The 3,698-nt window shown below is 44.1% G+C and overlaps 1 long non-coding RNA gene across 1 annotated transcript; it reads right to left on the minus strand.

Annotated features, from left to right (window-relative positions):
• Positions 1 to 286: 286 nt before the first annotated feature.
• On the minus strand, positions 287 to 2,666 carry LOC112848075 (uncharacterized). The gene is made up of 2 exons (XR_003222023.1): positions 2,498 to 2,666; positions 287 to 1,489 (listed from the first exon to the last, which is right to left on the minus strand). It is a non-coding gene; the product is annotated as an uncharacterized LOC112848075 (long non-coding RNA).
• Positions 2,667 to 3,698: the final 1,032 nt, after the last annotated feature.

The following is a 3,698-nucleotide window of genomic DNA, read 5'->3' on the forward strand; positions in this document are numbered from 1 at the left end:
TCTTAATGTGGATCAAGACCAAGAGTCTACAGCTGTGTACTCAGACATTTCTAAAGCTAGATGTTAAGCAAACCGCTTACAATACCGCTAACATGCTAGTGCTTAGCATCTTTATTCAGTGTGATTTGCTGCTATGTAAATGCAAAAATATATATATTTATTCATATAATATTCAACTAATTATATGAAACATGTCTGCATAAAATTTAAGATCAGTTGCTGAGACATTTTTACGCTGATTACACACTTTGACAGATAAAGAAATCAAAAAATCAAAGTAAAAATGCATCACAGGAATATTTTAATGTTTCAACAACTGCAGTTCTTCAAATCAGTAAGTGCATTTTATGACAGGAGGCATATTTTTTTTGTTCTAGTCCTAATGGCAATGCTATGAAACTTCAAATACCCTTTTGCCATTGTTGCCATATACTTTCTAAATATTACTCCCCCATTCGGTTTTAAAGAGATCTACAGTGTGACGTGCTCTGTGCTGTTAGGAGTAACTGTTAATACAAATACAGCCGACTGTCATCGCATCTTCCTAAGGAAAACGGTAAACAGAGATTATCTACCTCTGAAAAAGTATACAGTACTATATCTTTTTATCTAATAGGCTCTATAACAAGATACTGATAAGCTATAAGTAAGGTATGCTAATAGGCCTTAGTGATCTGGGGATTAACCTCTCACTGCTTTATTCACCCCAGTTAACCTCAGATGCTGTGATAATCTTGCACTGTATATCCTGTTATTTATTCAGCAGCTCAGAGAAAAATAACTGTTGCACAGCTGCTGATTGGCTTGCAAATCTTCCCTTTCAGTTTCACGGCCCTGACAAAGGCATGTTCAAAGTGTGAAAATATCAGTGCAAATTCACCATCAAGAATCCCTCGTTGAGTTTTTGCAGATCCAAGACATAATCGGTAAAATGTGCGCTTTACTTTTAGAGTGAACGAAGCTGTGGGCTGAGACAATGACTTCCATGTTCTCGTAAATTCAGTGTGTACTTATAGCATATTTAAAATGCAAAAGAGACCAACAGAATTCAAAAGAAACCCTGTCTATTTGAAATGCAAACTTCAGTGACCCGCCATTTAAAGGAGCACATGTGCACATAAGAGCGCACGCATCATCTAGGTATAACTTGCTGTAATTAAACATCATTGCATAACTGACATCTGGAACTTGCTGACACAGTTGCAATTTCCAGTGACTGCAGCAACGAGCGAAGCATCCTATATAAGAAACGGGAGGGGGGGCGGATAAGGATGAGAGGGGGTTGCCAGCTCTCACCTGGCAACCTGCTTTGGCTGCTCTCTTAAAGCGTCAAACATTTCACAGCTCAAAGAGTTTGCGGGGGAAGTCTTTAATATGGCTGGTAGTATCTGCTGCTGCCGCCTTTGCGTCTTGCTCGTCTGCCTTTGAGGCGTAGCGGCGGATCAGACACATCAGTGCCATCGTTGCTTGTCATGAGGAACAATCACGTCTTGAAAAAACACAAACAGCCATGTTCAAAGAGCAGACATGAAAAGATGACATGCATATCAAGAGTTCTGAATGCCTTTTGTATGTGTGTGTGTGTGTGAGAGAGAGAGAGAGAGAAAGAGAGAGAGAGAAAGAGAGCGTGCCTATATGTGTGTGTGTCACATTAAGACGAGCAGATGTGCAGGCACAGACAATATAGGAGAATAAGTTCTGCATAAGGTGCAGAAAATAAGGGATTTAATGTGAATACAAGTGCTGTAGAAGAAAGGGAAAGAAAGAGAGGGAGAGAGGAAGGAAAGAGTGAAGCAGGCAGGTGGGAGGGAGGGAGGGAGGGGATGAGAAGGATAGACTTTAACTGTCTGAAGGACAAAGCTACTGACCCGCGGATCATTCAGAGGATTGCCTTTCAGTTTCAGAGCAAGGTCAGGCTGCTTATTTTACCTCAGTGTTTTCACTAATCTGTTTTTTGTGTGACACAAACAAACACTGAGCCCGTGTACACGTACATAGACACACGCACACACATACGCACACACACATGCATGCATGCAGACACTGAAACTAAGCCTTCCCATACTTGCCTTGAAATAATAACAGCCTATGTAGGCTTTGCTATCAATAAACATGTGCAGGCTTTGAGCCTACATGAGTATCACACTACCTCGGACCTGTCATGAATTTCAATTGCTGGAAGGGGGCCGTCACAGACTCCACACGACCACACTGCATTCTAATGCCTTTAAGATGGTTTCCTGGCTAATGATGTGGCCTTCAAATGAATACAATACTGTGAGCTTTAATCTATTGTTAGACATCCTTGTGTAATGAGCTAAAATCAGCCTTCGTCTTGTATTGACAGGTCTTAAGAAGCTGACAGTGGCTGCTGGTTGCCAGCTCATTAGTAGCCACACTACATTTATGTCTACGCATTAACTGACAATCAGCGTGGGTATGGAGGGAAGCGGTGGCCATCCCACGGGGCCCGCCAGCATCTGTGGAGGAGACTTACCGGTGGGTGTTGAGCTCCTGGTGGAACACTCTGTTGAAACACAACAACAAGAAGGAACGATCACTGAAAGCAGCTCAGGGTCCTGCTGCGGGTTTGACGATAGGGTTGCTGCGAAGCAGCGGGCCCAAATAATGTTGTGAGACCGGCGTGGAGTTTGAGGGTGTTTGTGTGTGTGCGTATGGGACGGCTAAAGCGCCCCAATGTGTTCCGTGCTGATCTGATAATGAGTGAGCAGGGTCAATAGGATGTTAACAGCCCCGTGGGAACAACTGGCTGGTGGTGGATGGGTGGAGCAAGGACGAGGGCCCAGGGACACAGAGCTGTTTTCACTGTCCTCACTCGCCACCATCTGTGTGTGTGCGTGCGCGCGTGAGAGCGCGGCGGGGACAGTAAGGTGCCTCTGTCCCTGATATCTGACTCTTTAGCTCTGCCCCCACTGTGCCTTCCCAGCAAAGCCTCATTCAAACAAAGCAGCTTGTCCAGCCCAAAACTAACATCATCGCAGCAGCTTTGACTAAGGATTAGTGGCAGCTCTGCTGCTGCATTTGTCACACAAATGTTAGCAAACATACACATACGTACATATCATAAAACAGTGGCAGGAACTTTGTGCTGGCATTAAAATTAGACATTTTTTTGCACTTTCACTCCTGGCTTGAGATCATTCTGAAGGTGTGTGGACTGATAGCATATCTGTGACTCATTACTCTTGCAAATGGCCCATACTGAGTGAATGAGTGTGTGAGAAGAGCCAAAGAGTAACTGGATCACCCACATATAGAAAAAGACAGCATGTCAGCTGCAGGAAAACTCCTGTCGCACATGGCACATGGATGGCTACGTGATTAGGACTATAAGCAGGGCCTTAATTGTTCCAAAAACACACACACAAACACAATGAGCATATCAGTGTCGCTTTGAATCAGTGGGTCAATATGTGCAGAAAATAGGACTGCCTTTTATGTCAGACAAGTGGATGAAAAAAGGAGACCTGTGATAGTACACAAGAGAGAGCAGGAGGAGGAGGAGAAGGTGCAGGGAGCACTAAAAAAACATTCCATGTTGTGTTGGCAGGCGCTCCAGTCAAATCCCTTGGCAGTTTAGATTTTTTTTCCAGGCCCCGCCTTTGCCATCTGATATTCAAATGCAGAGGAAACTGGAGGAGAGCTCCTCCCAGACCACCCACAGTATCATCAGGGAT

The sequence above is a fragment of the Oreochromis niloticus genome, linkage group LG10 (assembly GCF_001858045.2).
Source record: "Oreochromis niloticus isolate F11D_XX linkage group LG10, O_niloticus_UMD_NMBU, whole genome shotgun sequence".
Lineage (NCBI taxonomy): Eukaryota > Metazoa > Chordata > Actinopteri > Cichliformes > Cichlidae > Oreochromis > Oreochromis niloticus.